Source organism: Typopeltis vanoorti, chromosome 4 (genome assembly GCF_054136105.1).
Source record: "Typopeltis vanoorti isolate ZY-2024b chromosome 4, IOZ_Tvanoo_1.0, whole genome shotgun sequence".
Taxonomy (NCBI): Eukaryota; Metazoa; Arthropoda; class Arachnida; order Uropygi; family Thelyphonidae; genus Typopeltis; species Typopeltis vanoorti.
The window spans coordinates 7335353-7355034 of NC_143552.1; the positions used below are offsets into that span (position 1 = coordinate 7335353).

The 19682-nt window shown below is 34.4% G+C and overlaps 1 protein-coding gene across 5 annotated transcripts in view; it reads right to left on the bottom strand.

Moving 5' to 3' along the window:
* LOC150107090 (uncharacterized) overlaps window positions 1-19682 on the bottom strand; it is a 277723-nt gene that overhangs the window by 89410 nt on the left and 168631 nt on the right. The window lies entirely within an intron of this gene.

The following is a 19682-nucleotide window of genomic DNA, read 5'->3' on the forward strand; positions in this document are numbered from 1 at the left end:
CTAATACAGCATTCAAATATTAATTTTAAAGTTGGAAATCATTTAAATCTATTACTGTATTTATATTTACTCGAATATAACTTGCACTTTTTTCCCAAAAATTAATGCTAAAAAATCATGGTGCGAGATATATGCGAGGATTTTTGGAAACCAAGGTTTTCAGGAAAAAACTAAATTGATATAATTATAATATCAATCATTTATAATTAAATCTTCAGTATCATTATAATTTATAATTGCTCACATTATTTATAAAATGAATGCATTTAATTTTAATTATCAATGTAATTTATGCCATTGGCCGCACACCTCCATTGTTCGATATATTTCAATCTTGAGCAACAAGTAATTTACAAGATTTAAGATACATTATGAGCAGCCCCACACAAATGACTAATGAGAGAAAACAGAGCAAAAAACAGACAGTAGGTCGGTAGAGATAGCACAGCTATGAAGATGAGCATATGATTATTAACAAAAAATCGTGCGACTCAACAAGAAAGGCAAGTTGATGACTGTTGAGTTGAAATGCTGATTCTCTTCAAAAGAATACCAAAATACCTGAAACTATCATAACAGCATTCGCCCTCTCTTTCTTTTCAAACTATTTTCGTTTGCATGGTATATGCAAAACTTTTCAATTTTTTTTTCATAAAGTAAAATCAGGATATATGCGAGGGCAAGTAAACACCGTATTATTATTTCTTTATTTTATGATAATCGGGTTTAAGAAAGGCTATTGTAAACCTTACTTTGTAGAAAAAACCTCACTGTTGTTGTTTTAAATTATGATATTCTAAGGTTTTAGCCTTAGGAAAAGAAGGAGTAGCCATATTCAACACAAAATACGAGACTAATCTTCTTGAATGGCAGGCAGTCTCAAGTAGAGTAATGTGAGCAAATATGAGAATGGGAAGCTGGACAATGAGACTTATTTGTGCCTATGGTCCCACAGAAGGCTCTACTAAGGTAGAAGTAGAGGAATTTTTTGAGGCTTTAGAAAAAGCAACTGACACAATGAAAAAGAAAAAGTTGTTTCTTGTGGGGATCTAAATAGCAGAGTAGGAAATGATTGTCAGACATACAAAAATATTTTGGGAAAATTTGGAGAAAAGAGCAAAGCTAATAATAATGGCAAATACCTGTTGGATTTCTGCTCAGGACATGGACTGGTTATTACTAACACCATGTTCCAACATAAAAATGTGCACAAATTCACATGGAGAGAAGAGGCAATGAATAAGAAAAGTCTCATTGATTATGTTATTGTTGATAGTAATGTTTTCTCCCTGCAGGACACCAGAGTGTACAGAGGATTTGAAATTGGAAGTGATCACTATTTAGTCTTGAGCAGAATAAAACTGAATTTCATATTGAAAAGAATAATATGTAAGAAAGTTTTAAAGCAAATAAAAGTTGAGCAGCTCTCAGATGCGAACTGTAGACTAAAATACACAAAGATTATTGAAGAAAAAATAAAGGAGTTTGAGAACAGGGAACAAACCTTGGAGATTCAGTGGCAAACCTTGAAGAAAACCCTGATTGATTCAGCTGGAGAGGCATGTGGTGAGGTTGCAAGGGTAGAAAAATCAGAACTCCATGGTGGATACAGAAAGTTAAGGAGGCAGTGAAGGAAAAGAAGAAAGCATATCAAAAGTTGCTGGCAAATAAGTCAACTTTTGCTCTTAGAGAATACAGAGACAAATGTAAGAAAGCAAAGCACTGTGTAAAACTAGCTAAACAAAAGTCATGGGAGGACTTTGGCAAGAACATAGAAAATAAATATCAAGAAGGTGGCAAAATAGTCTGGAGGTTGTTGAAGAAGATTAGGAATGGAGGAAAGAGTGTAAAAGGAGTTAGAGATCATAAAGGTGACATGAAAACTGAAGAAAAAGATATCCTTGAAGTATGGAGTAATTACTTTGAAAAACTGCTAAATAAAACAAGCAGTGAGGACAGCACAGTAGTAAAATACACTCGCAAGGCATGCAGTTAGGAATACATATCCATACTTGAAGTAGAAAAAGCCATCAAAGGCTTGAAATGTGGAAAGGCAGCAGGAGTAGATGATATTCGACCAGAAATGCTGAAGTATGGTGGTATAAAAGTCTTACAGTGGCTGCACTGCATAGTTCAGAATGCCTGGACAGAGGGATGAATTCCCGATGATTGGAGTAGAGCTCTTGTAGTACCCATATATAAAAAGGAAAATAAAACTCAATGTGAGAATTACAGAGCTATTTCTCTACTGAGTGTTTCTGATAATATATATGCAAGTATACTCGAGAAACAGTTGAGAAGAATTGTGGAAGAAAAGCTTGGTGAAGAACAAGCTGGATTCAGGCCAAATAGAGCCTGTCAGGATCAGATCTTCACTTTACGACAAATAGTGGAGAAATCATGGGAATATAACAAAGATTTGTATTTAAGTTTGTCGATTTGGAAAAGGCATATGACAAGATGCCAAGAGAGAAGCTATTCAATAAGCTACAGTTATATGGTGTCAATGGGGCGTTATATCAAGCAATACTTAGTCCTTATTTGAGTTGTATATCCGCAGTTAGAACTGAAGGAGACAAGGATGTACGTTATCCCCTCTGTTATTCGTGTGATCTATATGGATCACATTATGAAGGAAAGTGGCATTAAACATGATATCAAAATTGGAGATGTTAATGTTAGCGGATTTATTTAGAAATATAACATCGTCCACATAAAGCGGACGATGTTATATTTCTAAATAAATCCGCTACTAGTCTGCAAGATTCACTGACTAAATTGAATAACTGTTGTAATAGATATGGCATGATGGTCAGCTATAAAAAGACAAAGACAATGAAAATAGGCAGAATCATTGAAAATGTCAACCATGTTGTGAATGGAGAATCTGTGGAACAAGTACATCATTTCAGCTACTTAGGCACGATTTTTAATGAAGATGGTAAATTAAATATAGAAATAGACAACAGAATCAGCAAAGCTGGTATGGTGGGAAGTCAATTGAATAAATTCATATGGAATAAGAGAGAAATTAGTCGAAACACTAAATTAACTGTATACAAGACAATGTTCAAACCAGTTTTAACTTATGGATCTGAGAGCTGGGTCAAAAGTAAAACACTTCTGACCAAAGACTAGAGACCGCAGATATGAGAGTCCTGAGAAAGATTAGAGGTGTGAACAGATGGCATCAATGGCAATATCATATTAAAAATGAGCATATTAGGAAAGAACTTGATATCGTCAACATCTAGGAATGCATTAGCAGAGCTAATCTCAGGTGGTATGGTCACTTAAACAGAATGGGTGAGGAAAGATTAGCAAAACAAATGTTCTCTTGCCAGGTTGGCAGGAAAACGACCCAGAGGAAGACCAAGATATAGGTGGATAATACGGTACAAAGTGCCTTAGACGATAGAAATATAAGATCTGATAAAGTTGGAGTCTTGACAAGTAACGGACTGATTTGGAGGAAAATTGTAGATAGGAAGTTATAATGATGTAAATTTTTCATGTAGTACTAACATATCCTGTACACCCCTTGAGGGTACATGGCAGGAATTTAATGATGATGATGAGGTTTTAGCCTTTTAATGATATAACTCACAACATCATATAAGAACAAAATAAACCACATAATTTATAAAGATGCTGCTGTTCCACAGGATTCAAACCACTTTTGGATCACAAAAGTGCTAGTCATAAAACACAAGAAACTACATTTAATTCAAGGCATAGATGAAAAAGAACTAAAATTGTAAACCGCACTGCACCCTCTAGTGCAAGAGTGAAGGATTAATCATATGAACTGTCAGATACAGAAAATAGTGCAGACTCAAATTTTATGGCATAAAAGAAAAAAACTATGAAGTTTACAAATTGTACTGTCAATATATTATGACAGCCCACCCACACCGAAAAAAACTGCTGTTATGTAGAGTAGTTGCTTCTCATAGACACATGAATGTTGGGAAGTGGAGAATTCAAATGCAATGAATTTGACAGCTATGGTAATATAACTAGAGGTCACTGTCATGTTTGATAAGCCACTCTTGAATGATACAGGTAATGTGGCACAGTACAGGATCCTGGTAGAATATACTTGCACCATCTGAAAAAATAGTCACACCATGAAGGTGTGATCAGCTGCAATGGACAGGCACTTTATAGCATTTGTTGTATAGTCTATGGGTCTTGGGGGCTCGAAGAAAAACACTGATCACACCATAATATCGCTATCTTCTGCCTGCTCATTTCTGCTGGACCATGACACTGGGACGATTCCTCTTCCCAGGTTTTCACCTGTTATCTGCAATGTAGAGATTTCTAATTCATCTGAAAGGTAAATTTTTCTAGTTTCTTCTATATAAGCAATGTCACTGGACATTGCTGAGATAGACACTGACTAGTTTTCTAGTCAGTGCCCAATGACATTGCTCAGATGCTAGTGTAGATGCAGTTGATGATTAGGCATGATTATGTCTGCATGGATACATGAACATGAGTGAGTGCCTACTTTGAAGACCCATATACAGAGGAGAACAATGTGGTGTGGAAAATAAAATATATCATACTCAGGTATAATATGTATAATATAGCTTTGTACTGAAGTATATTTACACAGTATGTTGTACTATGACAAATGATGTGAACTTATCAAACTATATATAGTATACAAGTAGATTAGAAGTGAAGAATTTTTTTTGTTGGGAAGTAACTCGAAGATGAAGGTAATGTGTCATGAGCTTTTAAGAAAATATAAGCATTAATAGTAAGGAAAGATATTGTTGTGTTTATTTCACAACAATATATTGAGGATATTTTTCTATGTTTGTGTGGTATTTTGTTAGGATTTTATTGTTTCAGTATTGAAACCAACTGTATCAGTTGTCAAAGTTATCAGCATAGCAGCCACCAGTTTCAGCAATTCACCCAGTCCATCATCATTTAAAGACTATGTTATTCATAGCATAGTTTGTTGTTTGTTAGGCATGCAGTATGTACACATCCCATTGTTTAAAACACTGTGGCAGGTGTGCAGGACGGGAATGTGTGTGTGTGTGTGTGCGCGCGCGCGTGCGTGCGTGCGCGTGAAATGTAGACAGTGGGAGATGCTGGGAGACAGTATCTCAATCTCAGGATTTAGCAACAGTGGAGATAGTGTTTTGAAAATGGGTGAATTCAGTTTGTTGATTAGTAGTCTGTTGAAGGGAGGGAAGAATATTAAACATGTACACATGGCTTTAATCTTGGGCAGTGTAGCAGATGGAGATAGTTTGTCTCATGGCCATGATTGTATGTGTGAATGTAAATTGAAAACAGAATGTGTAGAAAGAGAAACAGAACTGCTGAGAAAGGAAATGAAAAAAAATGAAGACTGAGTTGAGGAGGGTGAATGAAGATATAAGGAGAATGGGGAGGTTGGCAATTGCAAGGAGAACAAGAGTAGGTGTAAGAGAATGGCATCACACAGCAAAAGGAAGAAACAGGGAAAGAGAGCAAATTGCAGTAAGTCAAGAGAGTGTGGAAGCAAGGGATAGAGAGAGACGAGAGGGAGAGTGACACATCACATGATTCGAGGTTTGCAGAGTAGTGTGTCAGAGTGGTTGCCTGGTGAAACGATAGTGTGGCACTGTCGGTGAAGAAGAGTGAAAATCTGGAGAAGATGATAGTAATGGTTGTGATGAATGACAGGTAGTGTGGATCATAACACAAGATTGAGGTCGATGTTAGAGATAGTGTGGTAGAAATGTCTCTGAAGAAAGATATGAGCATAGTATGATCATGCAGAGTGAAGGAGAAGAGCAGTAATAATGAAAGAGATAATGACAAGAATGTGTAGTAAAAGAGGTCTGGAATGTGTGAATACATGGAGTACATTTGAGGATAGAGTTCTATACAAGAGATGGATAACATTTGAATGCAAAAGGTGCAAGCATTTGGAGAGACTGTTCGTTTCTGGGCAAGTGAGTATATCAGGGGAGGAAATTAGAACTGCGCAGGTAGGAAGTAGCAGGTATGGCCTCATGTGGGGACAGTGTCTTGAGAAATGAGAGGGTGTATACTATATTACATATCCAGGTGAAGTAAGAAGTAATGAAGCCATATGAAGTAAACAGAAAGGGTTTTATTGTTGTTGACAGCAGTAGTAGACTGTATACCTTAAGTGAAGAAGATAAAGCAATTTGGGCTAAAATTAATGACAAGAGAAATTAAAGAGGAAATGAAAGTGAAAAACATTATGGAAGACATATAAAGAGAGACGTGGAGAACAGTAGCTTGAGGAATATAGGATTTAGGCCAGGAAAGTAATTAGTATTGTAAGGGGAGAAAAAGAGAAGACTGGTGCTACATTCCAAGATGTTTTTTTTTTTTTTTTGCAATGTGGAGATGAGGAAAAAAAATGATAGCGGATGAATTACCTTGCTGGATGGAATGGGAATCAGGTGATCCAAGCAGATAACATAGTCAAGCTATTTAATGATCACTTTATCAGAATGTTTCTTCCTGGTAGCTTTATTCTTAGAAGGACAATAAGTGATGAAGTGTTAGAAGTGAAGGAATAGGATGCATTCCGATTACTGACTATGCTAAATGTTAGTAAGGCAGGGGGAAGGCCTAGATGGAATATCACCACATTTTACAGAAATGTGCTATGGAACTGACTGCGCCAGTTTTTGCAACTAGCTTTGCTGTTAAATGAAACCCGTGCAATGAGAGAGGCTCCTGGAGCGTTGAAGGAGTGTAAAATAATGCCATTAAATAGATGTGGCAATAGAGCAGGGGGGGGGTATCACAAACAATAGGCCTGTTTGTGTTTCTTTTGTAGGTGTTCAAGATTTTGGAGAAATTGAGAATAGCTTCGAATGTAGCGCCAGTCTTCTCTTTTTTTCTCCTTACAATACTAATTACTTTCCTGGCCTAAATCCTATATTCCTCATGCTACTGTTCTCCACGTTTCTCTTTATATGTCTTCCATAATGTTTTTTAATTTCATTTTCTCTTTAATTTCTGTTGTCATTAATTTTAGTCCAAAATTAAGTTGATTTTCAAGTTGCAACATATGAGTTTGGATATCAGGATGTGGACTGGATTGCTGATTGGTTCTCTGGTGGATATCAGAAAGTTGTTTTTTTTTTAACAATACTTGTGACATAATGATTGGCAATATATACACGTTAGCACAAGAATAATGTTTAATTTGCCAAATATTTCGGTCTGAGTATTACAGACCATCTTCAGTGGCTACATAGGAATAGTTTTTAACCTTCCTACCGGCTAGGACGTCTATAGACGTCCAACTAAATCTGGATAAGATTCAGCCCACCTGTTTAAAGAACCTGGATAAGAAGTGCAATTTGACTGTCATGTCCATTAGAAGGTGTGATAAACCCTCACGCTCAAGAGAAAGGTTAATCGGATTATCTCCCGTTCGTAGCTGCCTCTCAGTTGCCTATAACAAGAAACGGACTTTCTTGTTTCCATGCTGGTGAACTGGATTTTAGTTATATATGATAGACTAAAAATAGAGAAATTATTTATATTTTTGTTTTCTCTTTTTATTGTACAATACAATTTTAATTTCTGGACAAAATAAAGGTCTTGCATAATTTCTTCACTTAACCAATTTAATTTTTTATTATTTTGCGCTAATTTTTTTCTAATCGCTACTAGACAAAAGATTTTTCTTTGTTCTCGAAGAAATTAATTCACGATAATTATTTGGAATATTCTTTTAAAAAAAGAAAAGAAAACCGGCTGCCGACGTTCCAGGTTATATTAATTTTATTTTTGTACAAAACCATCGAAATCGAATAATACTTAACAGATTTCCTTTCGGACACGCTTGAGCAACTTAGCTTTACAGAGAATAACATGAAATTCTTTAATCATATTACTAAATTTTTTCTTCATGTTGTATAGTAATCTGTACTTTCACTTTCTTGGTTTCCTTGTATAATTGGTCATTACAAAATGAAATTAACAGTTATGATTTAAATTTATATTTTCTGCATAATTCAGATATTTTATTCTCCAATTTTTAAAATAAGCGATACATTTGCTTATTTTTATCGTTCAAAATATGTATATCAAATGTGAAATTTCATTTCCATATTTTTACAATAGAATTGAACTTTATTTCGCCTCTGATAGTTTAACCCCCCCCCCACGTTGCATTACTATCACACACCCGAAAACTGTTATGAAACATAGGTACAGTTTTTATTTAATTCGTTATTTTTCTCTAGTAATTGTTCCACATAACTTTAATTTGTCGATACTGAAACTATGTGGTGATTATTATAAATTAGCAAATTATAAATCAGACAATATACATATTTCCTGATTATTATAAATCAGGAAATTATGTGATATTCGGATACAGGTGAAATTAATATTTAAAATCACTGTCATCCTTCAAATGCAATATCAGAATAAAGAAAGTGAAAAACCCGAAGTTTCGAAATACATTTCGAAAGCCCGCTCTCGAAATGTATTGGTCTACAGACTGGATTCTGAACACGCCAATGTTTCGTGATGTTATGACTGAAAAACAATTCAGTCTCATCATGAAGTATTTGCATTTTCAGAATAATGAAGAATACGATCAGGCAACACATCCTTGCCCAGTCTTCAACAAAATTTATGATTTTCTGATGAAAATCCGTCAAAAATGTAGATCACTCTACATTCCTGAGAGAGACTTGAGTATCGATGAAAGCCTTATGCCATTCAAAGGTGGACTGAAATGTAAGCAGTATATTCCCAAAAAGAAAGCGAAGTATGGAGTAAAATTTTTTATGCTTTGCGAATCGGAAAGTGGATATCTTTGGGATTTCAAACTTTATACGGGAAAGCAAACTGTAATCGAGCACGATAAATATTCGGATCTCCCCTTGTCGATGCGTGCAGTAATGCAGTTACTAGACCCTTTACTGGGGAAAGGTTACTGCATTATAATGGATAATTACTATATATGTGTCCTGAACTCGCTGATTTGCTTTTACAGCATCTTACAGATAGTTATGGTACTGTAAATGCAAAAAGGCGAGATATGCCTCCAGATCTGGCTTCAGGAAAGCTATCGAAGGGGGAAATCCGAACTTATCAGCGAGGGAAAGTCTTTGCACTACGTTGGAAAGACAAAAAAGATGTTTTTCTGCTATCTTCCCTGCACAATCCATCAGCGGAATCCGTGGAGAAGCATGGTTTGAAGAAAAAAAACCCATTGCTGTGTGTGCATACAACGACACTATGGGTTGAGTCGACAGGTGCGATCAGCAGCTATCATTCTACTCTGTAATGAGGAAACAGCATAAAAAATATTACAAAAAAGTGTTCGGACATGTTATTTGAATTTTGAAGTGTTTGGATTTTGTTATTTGGAACAGTTTCCTCCTGTACAAGAAAAAATGTTTGTCTACCATAACATATCTAGAATACAGAATAGAAATTGCGAAAGCATTGCTGCATGCACATGCACCTTCTTCAGCAAGCAGAAAAACAGGAAATCCTGTCAGACATCTGAGGTTGAACGCTGCTAACTCCAACCATTATCCCGAAATTCTACCACCAACGGCTAATAAAAAAAAAACCTCCACGCAAATATTATGTATGTAATAAAAAAAATATCAGAAAGGAAACAAAAATCTGGTGCCCTGAGTGTAAAACTGCTTTGTGTGTTTACCCTTGCTTCAAGGTGTTCCACGCTGTTCAAGAATTTTAAATTCTGAACAGTATGAAATAAAAAATGTTTGTTTTCAAGGCCATCAAAACAGTCCTTTTCAGGACTACAAATATTGATAGAGGGATACCCGAATGTACTGTTTCTTTTTCATCTTGAAGGCTAATTTTTAAGTTCTTTTTATGACACAGAGAAACTGGAAAGAGTATTCCAGGTTCCAGGTAAAGTATTTCGTCTAAACAATAAAAAATAATGAAATAAAATCTACCCTATATATATATAAAATGATAAGCTTTTTTATGTCATGTTTATCGAAACGTTTTGAAACTCAGGGGCTACCCTGAGTGTCGAGTCTTCAAAATGCGAGTCATCAGAATTCAGGGGCTGAACCCCCTTTTGAGTTATCACAATTGAAGGAGAACTGGTCTACCATACCGGAACACGGGGGGTTGGGCATAGCCCCCCTAGTTAATAAATGAAATATATAAATAATAACGGGAACATTTTCACCTTGCCAACACTCAACATTGATGTGATATGGGTTCCAAATTTCTTGTTTCGGAGATATATATATATATATATATATTACAAAGTTTTTTTGTAATAAAAATTTCTGCTACAATGAAGTTTGGCAGAATCAACAATATTATTACCACCTTATTTCTGTTTCTCGTGTGGGAGAAAAACGGTAAAATATCACTCTTATAATTATATGAGATGATATAATGGCAAAAATAGTAAGAAAAAAGTCATTTGCAGTTTCTCTTCAAAACACAAAGAAAGAACATTGTAAATTCAGCCAGTGGAAAAGAAAATACTACATATTTTTCTCCTGTTATCTGATTTTTTTTCTTATAGTTCAAAGAAGAAATCACTGCATATAACATGAAGTCTGCAGGAGGGAAAAAAATCTGGAAATTGGTTACATTATAACGAATAGAGAAATCATGTCAGAAAAATTATTCACGTATGATTCTAATCTCAGCAGACATAACATTTTCTTCTAGATTAGATATCTAAAGTAACTGAACCTTTGCAACTATTTTACACTAAAATGAATGGGTATGTTCCCCAAGTGATTTACGTTTGTAACAGCTGTCTTGCCAACGATTTATGAAATAAATTATCTGAAATATCCACAGATTGCTTAGGTCTATATCCCCCCCCCCAAAAAAAAAAGATGATTATGAAACGAATATGCACCTTTTCTTTGAAAATAATTCAAATCCTCTTTTTCAAGATAATTGTATGATTTAATTTATAATTTTTGATAATAAAAGTGAAACTGATCATTATAAATTAAGCAATTATTTTGGCATAAATAATGTATAAGCATGTAAACGAAATATCGGTATTTCTGTTAGAATATAGGTAATCAACAATCGAAAAAGAAACAAGACATTCTTGACATATTCGGCACTACAGCCTGGGGCACTTTAGTGTTCTCCCCTTTCTTCTCAATAGCACTGAGAGTAATAAGCCTTCAACTTTTCCTCCAGCTAAGAGGATATTACCAAGTAATATCCTCTTAGCTTTTCTGAAATAGCTTCCAGCAGCAGAAGTAATATTTAGAATTTTTTAAAGAAAAACAAACAAAAATAATACTACTGAACTTTCTTTTGTGTGGTATGCATATAAACAATTTTGCATGGTGAAAATACAGCATATTATTTCTAAAATTTCACATAATTTCAGCAGGCAGTAGAACAGCTGGTTTTAGATTGCAAATAAATAGAACAGATTTAGAAGCTTCACAATACAATCTGATTGCCGTATAGCTTTTGTCAAAATGGTAAAATGAAGTAATTGATTTTGAATGCTGTCTAGAAAAGCTTTCAAACCTGCGAGTTCTAGGAGAGGATAAGGAGGGGGGGGGGAAGCATTAGAAAATCTTCAAAATGAAAAAGAATTTTGAATCATTCCGTATATGATATTTTTCCCATTATATTTTCAACATATCTACGAGGATGTGCACTAGATATTATCGTAATATGCATAATACAAATAAATAAATAAATAAATAAATAAATGACGAAGGCGAAGAATCACTGCTAAAATATCATTGGATATAAATTTTTGATACCAAAAAGACACACAATCGGAAACCGAGTAATGCAATGTAGCATTTTAACATTTTTTTTTTATTTTGTCTTTATGAATAACAAAAAATCGTTTCTAAAACTGAAATGTGATGATCCATATAATGCTATTTCGCTAGAAACGAAAGAAAAAGGACATATTTATTTCAATAAATATTGTTTAAAAATATAAATATTTGACATAATATTTTCAAAGCAAACATTTGAAAATTCTGTATTCGAAAAAAAATTATTCAATTATTATACGTAAAGTGAAAGATCAATCAGTGCAACTCTTCCGGTGCACTGATTTGTAGAATTACCAAGTATTTATAAGACATACATTATTTCAGAAATAGCTTCCAGCAGCAGAAGAAGTAATATTTAGATTTTTTTAAAAGAAAAACAAACACAAATAATACTACTGAACTTTCTTTTGTGTGGTATGCATATAAACAATTTTGCATGGTGAAAATATAGCATATTATTTCTAAAATTTCACATAATTTCAGCGGGCAGTAGAACAGCTGGTTTTAGATTGGAAATAAATAGAACAGATTTAGAAGCTTCACGATACAATCTGATTGCCGTATAGCTTTTGTCAAAATGGTAAAATGAAGTAATTGATTTTGAATGCTGTCTAGAAAAGCTTTCAAACCTGTGAGTTCTAGGAGAGGATAAGGAGGGGGGGGAAGCATTAGAAAATCTTCAAAATGAAAAAGAATTTTGAATCATTCCGTATATGATATTTTTCCCATTATATTTTCAACATATCTACGAGGATGTGCACTAGATATTATCGTAATATGCATAATACAAATAAATAAATAAATAAATAAATAAATGACGAAGGCGAAGAATCACTGCTAAAATATCATTGGATATAAATTTTTGATACCAAAAAGACACACAATCGGAAACCGAGTAATGCAATGTAGCATTTTAACATTTTTTTTTTATTTTGTCTTTATGAATAACAAAAAATCGTTTCTAAAACTGAAATGTGATGATCCATATAATGCTATTTCGCTAGAAACGAAAGAAAAAGGACATATTTATTTCAATAAATATTGTTTAAAAATATAAATATTTGACATAATATTTTCAAAGCAAACATTTGAAAATTCTGTATTCGAAAAAAAATTATTCAATTATTATACGTAAAGTGAAAGATCAATCAGTGCAACTCTTCCGGTGCACTGATTTGTAGAATTACCAAGTATTTATAAGACATAGATTATTTCAGAAATAGCTTCCAGCAGCAGAAGAAGTAATATTTAGATTTTTTTAAAAGAAAAACAAACACAAACAATACTACTGAACTTTCTTTTGTGTAGTATGCATATAAACAATTTTGCATGGTGAAAATATAGCATATTATTTCTAAAATTTCACATAATTTCAGCGGGCAGTAGAACAGCTGGTTTTAGATTGCAAATAAATAGAACAGATTTAGAAGCTTCACGATACAATCTGATTGCCGTATAGCTTTTGTCAAAATGGTAAAATGAAGTAATTGATTTTGAATGCTGTCTAGAAAAGCTTTCAAACCTGTATAGAAATTTAGAGTAGTTATGCAATTCAGTGCCAGGAGAGAATAAGGAGGGGGGGGGGGGGGGAAGCATTAGAAAATCTTCAAAATGAGCAAAAATGTTGAATCATTCCGTATATGATATTTTTCACATTATATTTTCAACATATCTACGAGGTTATGGACTAGATATAATCGTAATATGCATAATACAAATAAATAAATAAATGACGAAGGGGAAGAATCACTGCTAAAATATCATTGGATATAAATTTTTGATACCAAAAAGACACAATCGGAAACCGAGTAAGGCAATTTAGCATTTTAACATTTTTTTTTATTTTGTCTTTATGAATATGAATTTGACTTTATGAAACAAAAAATCGTTTCTAAATCTGAAATGTGATGATCCATATAATGCTATTTCGCTAGAAACGAAAGAAAAAGGACATATTTATTTCAATAAATATTATTTAAAAATATAAATATTTGACATAATATTTTCAAAGCAAACATTTGAAAATTTTAAAATTCGAAAAAAAATTATTCAATTATTATACGTAAAGTGAAAGAACAATCAGTGCATCTCTTCCGGCGCACTGATTTGTAGAATAAAATACACCAAATTCACTATCACTAAATAGATTCATTGCAAAAGCTGATCAGTGGGCATTTCAGGATTGATTTTTTTTTCGCATATGTGAAATTGGTTTCAATTTTTGGGAAGGGACACAATAAATCATTTTAGAGGCAAGAAAGGTCAAATAACTTAGGACAGTAAATGAAATTCTAAGCAACACAATAGACGTAAAGACAGGGGGAGGGGACACAAAGGTCACTCAGCAACAGTTAATCCACTAATGCTATAGAATAGCCGTAACGAGATTAACGGCGGAGGAAGGTAATGGCACGATAAAAGGTAGAATGCCGACGAAGTTTTGATCCATGAAAAAAGCTAGGGAGGGTTGAATATTTCATCCACACCGGCCGGTTAGGAGGTTAAACAAACAAAGTGAAATACGAACAATTGATCATTCATACATAGAACAAGCCACATGATGTCATATCACTAAGTATTCGAAGAGTAAACATTTTTAAAACATAATTAAAGATATTAATTCAAAAATTCATATAATGATCTTAAAAAACATTAGACTGATAAAAAAAAATAAAATAAAATAAAATAAAAAATAATAATAATTTAATGTGTTATCCTGATTAAACTTTCCCAAATTTCTGATATAGATATACAGTCGTTATGATTCAAGTTAGGATGTTGAAGTAAGGCCTCTACACTTTCTTTAAATAAACATTCAAATTTGTAGTGACATCTGTGTAAGAGGAGAGTCTTGGATCAAAAGATGTTGTGGTTCATTTCTAATCCATGCTGAGCTAATCCAGATTTCTCAGGTTTGTTGTGTTGAATTGATGACTGATGCTCTTGAATTCTTTTTTCTATGGAACGTCCAGTTTGTCCAAAGTAAGAAAGATTATAATTGCAAGGAACTTGATACACACCAGGTAGAGACAAGGTTGAGCATTTATCTTTAGATGAAGGAAAATGGGTGGATAATTTGTTAATAGGTGTATAAGTAGCTGTTAAATCATATTTCTTCAGAATTCTTGAAATTGGTTCTGAAATCCCGGAAATGTAAGGAATTGGAACTCGACGTATTGAATCTTTGCTGTTCTGTGTTGGATTGTAAGAAGCGAAAATATGTGGTGTACTCTTTTCGGAGAAGCCATTTAGTTTCATGTGATGTTTGATAGTCGAAAGTTCCTTCTGTAATAAATGAGAAGTTGAACAGTTAGTTTTGGCTTGTCGGAGTAAACATTTTGTGACTCCTGTATTTTGACAAGGGTGATGAGCAGATTCTTTGAGAATATAACGACCTGTGAAAGCTGGTTTTCTCTAAACTGTTGTTGTAAGAATACCAGAAGGTGTTTTTTTTCAATTTCAATTCGTCTTTTTTCAATTTCCATGTAAACTTTATACGAGGATGTAAGGAATTGATACTGCTTAAAAAGGAAGGTAAGGAGTCTCTGTCGTGACGCCATACAGCAAAAGATATCGTCTATATATCTAACCCAAAAGGATGGTTGAGGGAATATAGATGAGAACAGGACTTCTTCTAGATGTTCTAAATAAAAGTTTGCAAGAGCTGGAGAGTGACTTCCCATATGGGAAGTCCACTCTCTCCTGCACTTGTAAACTCATCATCTATATTCCCTCAACCATCCTTTTGGGTTAGATATATAGATGACATCTTTGCTGTATGGCCTCCCGACAGAGACTCCTTACCTTCCTTTTTAAGCAGTATCAATTCCTTACATCCTCGTATAAAGTTTACCATGGAAATTGAAAAAGACGACAAGTTATCCTTTTTAGATGTCCTTCTCATCCGTTCACCTTCTGGTATTCTTACAACAACAGTTTACAGAAAACCAGCTTTCACAAGTCGTTATATTCTCAAAGAATCTGCTCATCACCCTTGTCAAAATACAGGAGTCACAAAATGTTTACTCCGACAAGCCAAAACTAACTGTTCAATTTCTCATTTATTACAGAAGGAACTTTCGACTATCAAACATCACATGAAACTAAATGGCTTCTCCGAAAAGAGTACACAACATCTTTTCGATTCTTACAAACCAACACAGAACAACCAAGATTCAATACGTCGAGTTCCAATTCCTTACATTTCCGGGATTTCAGAACCAATTTCGAGAATTTTAAAGAAATATGATCTAACAGCCACTTATACACCTATTAACAAATTATCCAACCATTTTCCTTCATATTGTGTGTATCAAGTTCCTTGTAATTGTAATCTTTCGTACTTTGGACAAACTGAACGTTCCATAGAAAAAAGAATTCAAGAGCATCAGTCATCAATTCAACACAACAAACCTGAGAAATCTGGATTAGCTCAGCATGGATTAGAAACAAACCATAACATCCTTACTTACGTCCTAACTTGAATCATAATGACTGTATATCTATATCAAAAATTTGATAAAGTTTAATCAGGATAACACATTAAATTATTATTTTTATTAAAAAAAATTTTTTTTTAATCTGTCTAATGTTATTTAAGATCATTATATGAATTTTTGAATTAATATCTTTAATTATGTTTTAAAAATATTTACTCTTCGAATACTTAGCGATATGACATTATGTGGCTTGTTCTATGTATGAATGATCAATTGTTCGTATTCCACTTTGTTTTTTTAAAAACTATTCCTATGTAGCCACTGAAGATGGTCTGTAATATTCAGACCGAAATATTTGGCAAATTAAATATTATTCTTGTGCTAATGTGTATATATTTCTAATCAGAAAGTTGTATATGGGAGAGCGGTTTGTAATAGAAGTGGAGTTCCACAGGTTTTGCATTGGGATGATTATGATAATTTATGATTTTAATGGTGCAAGGACAGCAAAGGTCATACTGTGCCAAATCAAAAGTTATAGCAGTACACAAGGTAAGACAATCATAAGCATCCATGCCTGCAATGGGATTCAAACCTGAGACCTGTTGGTTAGAGGTATGCTACCTACTCAGCCAAACTGGCTGGCAGTACTTGGACCATTGCTGTTCAATCCTTATGTCAATAATAAATTTGGGATCCACAGATGGGATGCTTCTCACTTGGTGGGTTTATACTTGAAGTGGAGGAAGCAAGAAATCATGGGGTAATTATGGATAAAATAGTTCCACGCACATATTGCAAAGGTTGTGAGGATATCTCCGAGAATTGATGCAATGTTGAGGAGGACATTGACCATGAGAGATAAAATTGTGGTGTTCCAGCTTTGATCAGACAACATCTTTACTCTGATCTAGTCACCAGGATTTGAAGGGGATGAATTAACCTTGGAGAGGGTGCAGAGACAGATGACAAAAATGATTCGCAAGAGTGTACAATATTGATTATAAGGACACTCTGAGGGCATGAGGACTGCAGAGTTTGGTTGATAGAAGGCAAAGGGAGGGGAGATATGATCGAGACATTCAAGCTGTTGAAGGGTTATTATCGTGATAACACAGGAGATTTTTCATATTGTAGAATGAGAGGAAGAAGCAAAGGACAAGTGGCCATCCCTGGAAGTTGCAAAAGAAAGTGGTAGGAGCATGGTATGCATTGACTGAGAGGGTGGTAAACTTGCAAACAGTGGATTAAGAAGTGGTACGATGCTTTGTGTTGACATTTCATGATGATTCTTGTGAATCCATGGAGGTCAGGAAAATACTACTAATAATAATAAAAGATTACCACCAGAATATAATTTCTTTCAAATACTTTGTAATCTAGTGGTAAAACCTTTTAGAATGATATGCTCCTACCAGAGTAATTTTAGATAAAGGGATGGGAGGACACTTTCATACGTTCAAGTCTACTAATAAAAAGATAAAAAGTTACTAAAGATTCAATAAGGGTGTTTTACAATCCAAGTTTAACCTGCCTACCGGCAAGGTGGATGAAATAGTGAGACCAAATTGCAGTTCATATCCATGTTATTCAACAGGTGTTATAGAATCTTATCCAGATTTAGCTGGATAAGATTAGATATAGACGTCATGGCCGGTTGGGGGGGGGGATAAATAAAAATCTTGTGATTCACAAAATTTAGGAAAATTAAAGGCGCCATTTTGAAGGGACATGAACTTCTGTTTAAGTTCTATTGATGTCTGATCAAACAATATCCAAGGATTCCTGTCCAGAAAATTGATTATGCTCATACAAATATAATATTCCTTCCAAGATTAAAAGACATAAAAACTATACAGCAAGATGTTGAACCTAAATGTAATAAACCTGGTCATTTTTCAAAAGATTGTTATCACAAGAAAAAAATCTATCAAAATCAACTGTCTCAGATGAAAGGAAGGTTCAGAAATAAATATGATTTAAACATATTACTGGTAAGAGAGATGTAGTCATGAATAATGATGGATTGCACTTGAATGATTTTGATGTCAATAACATTGAGACACTGTTTGGTAAAAGGGTGAATGTGAAATGTCAGGGTATTACATGTAAGTGTGTACACATACATTAAGTGGTAAAATTATGAGAGAAAGATATGTCAATTTAGTTTTATCAAGAAAGAAAAGCATATATGAGGGTGGTCTGAAAAGTTCTGGGCCTAACAATGAAAAAACAAATTTATAATTTCAAAATTATTTTTATTTTTCAACATAATATCCCTTAAGACTAACACATTTATTCCAGCAATGCTCGAGTGCCATTGCCCCATTCCTGTAGTGGTTCTCAGTAAGATCTGCAAAATACCCCTCTACAGCTTCGAATCACCTCTTGATTCGAAGAAAACGATGACCAGTGAGGAAAAGTTTTAGTTTTGGGAAGAGATAGAAGTCAGAGGGAGCCAAATCTGGGAAATAGAGTGGATGTTCCAACTATAGTGCGGATCCCTTAATTTTCCCATTGCCAAAACACCTTTAACTCTACCATGGGATCCTTAGGGATCTCATGCCAGTCCCAAGCCTGGATAAAGGAGGAGGGGGGGGGGGGGTCAGTCAGATGAGTGTCGATGCTCTGACCATAAAGAAAAAACACGATTGTTATCTGATGCCTATACAATCAACAGCTACAACATGCTGGCTCGGGCGTCGCCCGGATAAACAAGGCCTGCGATACCAATCGAGCGATCGGGGTTGGATCGAAAAGTGGAATACTGAAAGGAAACAGAAACTAACAGAACTGTTATCAGTAGGAACGTGGAATGTGCGGACACTCTGGATGTCAGGAAAACTACTTCGTGAGGAAATGAAGAGATATCGGTGGGATATACTAGGATTAGCAGAGATGAGATGGACATCATCTGGAGAGATCAATGGATGCGAAGTAATATGGTCAGGACATGACACCATGCACGAAGCAGGAGGGTGGCTTCCTTCTTAGCAAAAGAGCTCAAGAGGCACTGTTAGGCTACAAACCAGTTAATGAACGAATCATAAGCAAGATTTCAGGCAAACCCATTCAACATATCAATAGTCCAGACACATGCACCCACATCTGACAGCACAGGTAAGGATATCGACTTATTCTACAAAGATCTGACAGAGACAATAGAAACAATACCAAAGCAAGATGTGCTAATTATTGAAGGAGATTGGAATGCCAAAGTTGGAATAGATAATGATGGTTGGGAAAGAGTCATGGGAAAATATAGTTTCGGAGAAAGAACCGAACAAGGTGAAAAATTGTTAGAATTTGCTGTGGACCACGAGATGATGATCTGTAACACAAGATTCGAACAAAAGAAGTGTAGAAAATGGACATGGCAATCAAATGATGGGAAAACCAAAAACATGATTGATATGATTATGATTAAACTGATGTTATCAATCTTCTTTTA